Here is a 5,252-nt window from a genome sequence, read left to right as displayed (position 1 = left end):
GCTGAGACAAATGTAAACCATGTGTGTTGAGCTGACCCTACCATGCACTGCCTCTGGGAGAGCTGGCCCCACTCCTATAAGAAAATTGGTCCCCCATATTTGGGAATTCTGGCCCCACCCCTCACCATGGGCGTGGGGGAGCTGGCTCTGTCGCTCATCTGAGAGAGGTAGTCACAGTGGCCAGAGACCAACTCAGCTTTCACCAAGGCCCACATCCATGGCATTCAGTTGACATATCCCAACATTCACCCTATGTGTGTATGACCTGCTGGAGCACATAACTGTTTCTGTGGAACCATAGCCACAAGATCTCCATGACTCAAGGCAATAGCAGGGTATGTGAGAGGAGTTTTAGTAATGGTCCAATATTGATGGTGTACTGAAAGCCAGTGGTTTTCAACTCGTTACACCATGAGCATTGCAAACAAAGCTGTTTGAACAAAAGAATACACTGATTGACACCCTACAGCTCCCAATGCCTCTAAGGCAAATGAAGAGGTGAAGGGATGATGGAAAAGACAGAGAAGTGAAGTGATTTTGCTGATGGGAGCTCTATGTTTTGTTTTTGTTTTTTCTTTGTTTCTTTAGTATTTTCATTTTTTTACATTTCCATTTGATGGGGGGATGCTACAAGAGTGAAGGAGCAGATACTGAGGGACTGGAAATTGCGTGGGGCTTAGGTGCATAATGTGAAATTCCCAAAGAATTGATTATAAATTATCTTAAAGAATGAATAAATAAAACAAAATTACAGTCAAGGCAGGTTGGAAAGTAGCTCTAACTGTTCAAGAAACCCAAAAACTCTTCATCAGACAATAGGAAAAGTCCCCCAAAGGCAAGATCCCACCCATTGAAGGCTCCATCTTGTAAAGTTTCAAATTCATTTGAAAGGAGAGCCCCTAAACTGTGAGTGCCACTGAAGGGGTTTTCTGCTGAAAAGCATCATCCTCGGGAAATGTTTCCTCATAGTCATCACACAGAAGATGGTGCAACTGTGGTCCAGGTGGGCCAACCTCCCTCTACATGTGGGAGACAAATGTGGCTGTGTGGTCCATGTGCTGCTGGTTTTACAGGCATGAAAGAAGTGATACTGATAAGGTCTTGTGTTCCAGAGGCACACTGAGGCCAGGATTTAGACTTGCCATCCACACAAATATTATGGATGGAGATTTTTATTATTAATTAATTGACTCTGTTCTAAGAGTCGGTGGAGCCATTTCTTGAGCTGGGTTTTTGGATGGAAGACAAAGGGCAAACAACACTTTTCACACTCTGCTTCCTTACAGCTCATGGATGTGGTGTAGAAGCTTCCTCACAGCCCTGCAACCATGTCGCCCCATCACGAACTGCAAGCCAAGTAAATATTTCATTTCGTTAGTCACTTACGTCAGCAATTTTGTCACTAGGATAGAAGTTAACTAATACAGCGGGGTAAACAATAGAGCTCTGTATTACATTTCCACTGGCATCAAAAGGAGCCAGGAAAAACAAACTTCCAGAAAGAAAATTTAATTTTGACTCAAAGTTTTGGTTTTGTTGTTTGTTTGTTTTCTTTGGGATTTCATGTTAGGGTATTCCATTTACATCATTTCTATCCCTATCTCTTACCTTCCAACCCCTCTTTCCGTGTTCATCTCCTTACAACTCCCTCTGAAATTCATGACCTCCATGACCTCTTCTTTTTAAATTATTACACACACACATGCACACAGACACATACAACACACACACACACACACACACAATTTAACATATTAGGTGCCCTTAGTTGAATATTGATTCTTGTAAGACATGTAACTTAGTTTGTAATTCTTTTTTGATTCTGACCATCAAATTAGAGCAACTATAATTTGAAAGGTTCTGGATAATGATACCCTTATTAAATACATGTTATATATTATATCCAATAATAAATAAAATAGAAATCTTATAATATATTTTAAAATTTCAATCTTTTATGTGTTCTTGTATGTGTTACATGCCTGTGTGGGTTATGTGTTATATGAGTACAAATGCTCATGCCAAGGTTTACACGTGGAAGTCTGAGGACAACTTTCAGGGGTTAGTTTTCCCTTTTACATTCTGAATCCCATGAATCCAAAACAGGCAATCAGGCTTGGTGACAATCTCTTTTATCCATCCAGACGTTGTACCAGCTATTAAAACACTTAAGTGTTATTTCTTTTGATCACTAAGAACAGTGAGTTATAACCATACTAAAGCCTTAATGTCATGTCAGTTAAAATTTTCTTGATTGAACAACTTAATACATAGCTTTTAAAATCAGAGTAACTAAAAATTTCAAGATGTGGGCATAATATAGTTCAGTTTGTTGGCAGAAAGTAGCATAAATGACCTCTAGTAAAATTCCCAATAGAGTTCTTGTTCTTTTCTGAACCTTAGAAGTCTAGTCATCCTAGTACACATTTCTACTGGCTTATGATCTTCCAAATTCCCAGTATAATAGCCCATTAACTTCTTTATAGATCAATCTAGGTCTTTTCAATAAAGCATATGAGGCTGAGATTACTGTAAAGATTTAGAGCTTGCAAGGCCCTTTGAACAATCTTGACTTTTTCACTCAAAAGACTGAGGAGATCATTGTGATTTACCTAAGGTCAAAAGTGAGCACTGTTTGCAGACCTTGACTTAGGAGTGGAACCCTTGTCTCTCTGTCCCACTTAACATTCCTTTGCAGGATGCCATGAATTTTTCTGGAATTAAATGAAATCTAAAAATGGGATGAAACATTTTCCTTGCTAAAGTTTAGATACATTTTCTAGTTCAGTAACCTATGGTCACAAAAGAGCAAAGTCATATAAGTTATATGACAAAATCTTTATACATCATAGTTACATAAAATACAATAGCAAAATTATTTCCTTTTCTAGATGCTAGGCTGAGACCACAGATTAATGGGGATTCTGACACTCAGGTTTGCAGAATATATTCCCCCTAACAAAGCTATTTTCAAACCCTAATGTCTAGTGAAAAATTTTAACTCTGATTTCTACCAGAGTGTAATCGATGATTATTTAAAAACTAAACAAAAGCATGCAGTAGTTGGGAAAAAGAATTATGAAAACAGTTAGTTTCAATAGTCAGTGTTTTGTAGATCTCTTCTTCAAGGTTAGTCCTCTTGGGTATGTTCACTATTCCATTTCTTTGTAATCAGTTTCCACTATTATTATTATTAATTATTATTATTATATCTTTTCCAGGCCAAGCCCTGGCAAACATCTTGAAACTGGACATGAGACTTTAAAGCTGTGTTGCCATTCAGAATGGGCATTATCTGCTGACGCTTGCACAAGCCTGATGTTGAGCCATAGATCAACACTATGGAGCTGCCTCTGCTCTGAAGACTTCTGCTATAACAGCTTCACGTCCTCTCTTGAGTTTAAAATTCAAGTGTAGAGTTAAGGAACAATTTAAACCACTGGTTCTTACTGAAGCTGACTGATGCCCTTATGTGGATGTATGTGCCTGAGCCTTGTGCACCATATATGTAACAAGTCTTTATTTGTGGAACCAGCTCTCATTAGACACAGAAACTCATTATTAATTGACAAAGATTTGCCTTAACTTAAGTTTGTTTCCAAACTACATCTTTTAATGAAAATTAATCCATTAATATTATTCTATGTTTTGCCATTTTGCTTGTTACTTTTTCTCCATTCTGCACATCCGGCTTCTCAACGTATCTGGCTTCCTTCATGTATCTGGCATTCTCCGTGTCTCACTGGAAAATTCTGCATACTTAGGTACATACCCTGAGTTCCTTTCTCAACCCAGAAGTTACATATAACCTCTCCTGCTACTTGGCTGATCAGTTCATCATTAAGCCAATCAGAAGGTGCTTTAGTAGAGACACATCTTTACAGTGTACCAAAAGGTTATCCCACAACACTGATTGCTTCTTGTCTCTTAAGCTGCATCAGCTAATCAGATGATTCTGATAAATGTCCTGTTGTCCAGTTTTGGATTAGTCTTGCAGACTTCCTAGACCTTGAAAATGATGTCCCAGTGTCAGCTGGAAACAGTTACAGAGGCAATTATATTGTCCCTTGCCCCCTCCCAAATAGACTGAAATGCTAAGTCAAACTGAGTCTCTGATGTCGGGGATGCAATTCTTGTCTATAATGCCAATTGCCATACCAGGAAATTGGACTCAGATTCATCCGCAGCTAGAGTCATTAACTGAAATAATTCTACAATATGATAAGGGACTTGGCCTGTTTTATGTAGAACAAAAACATATTATATTTTTACTTGTTATTTTTACACAAACCATTTGGGATTAATATTTTTTATACTCAAGAAAGTATTGCCAGAAGGAGCCCCAAGATGAAACAAATGACTAGTGCTCTATCCATATCCAAATTCCTTATAGATAGCAACACTGATGTCAGCCATCACAGGTCCTTTGTCTCTCCTGCTTCTGATCATTATTGCTGGCTCTTACATCATTGTCTTAGAGTTTCTAGTGCTGCGGAGAGATACCATGATCATGGTAACTCTTATAAGGAAAACTATTTAATTTGAGTAATTTAAAGTTCAGAGATTTAGTTCATTATCTTCATGTCAGGATATGGTGTCACACAGGCCAATATGGTGCTGGAAAAGGAGATAAGAATTCTACATGTAAATCCAGAGGCATCAGGAGCTGAGTGTCTCATTTAGTGTAACTTGAACAGAAGGACCTCAAATCCCACCCCCAAACCTCCTCCAATAAGGCCACATTTATTCCAACCAAGCCACACCTCTAAATAGTGCTGCTCCTTTTGAGCTTATGAGGGTCAACTACATTCAAACTACCACAATCATAGAAACAATAACTAAATAATAATTCCTATCTGAGTACCACCATTAAGCTGATGGTTATTAGACCCAAATACAAACGAGCACCCATCATAGAGTTAAGTATTTGGCTCAGTATATAACTCAAGAGAGGAATATAAGACCCGAAGTTAACTTATAAACCCCATCCTCCCAAGGACCATGCATACTGGAAGTTGTCATTCATGAACAATAACAGCCCAGCCACAATGGGAAAATACGGTAGATATATTTGTCCTTTAAATAGTTCTGCAGTACTTGTCTTGGGGCTCACTTAGCTGGAAATTCCATGGAGTGGTCCTGACCAAAGTCCATCTGGCCAATATTTAATATTTGAATAACATTGGTTCAAATTTGGCTCAAAATGGTGGAAATGATTTTTCTTTTCCTTTTTTTTATTTTTTAAATTTATT

Source organism: Microtus ochrogaster, unplaced genomic scaffold (assembly GCF_000317375.1).
Source record: "Microtus ochrogaster isolate Prairie Vole_2 unplaced genomic scaffold, MicOch1.0 UNK585, whole genome shotgun sequence".
In the NCBI taxonomy this organism is placed as follows: Eukaryota; Metazoa; Chordata; class Mammalia; order Rodentia; family Cricetidae; genus Microtus; species Microtus ochrogaster.
The sequence above is the reverse complement of the archived record's forward strand: the minus strand, read 5'-3'. Positions refer to the sequence as shown.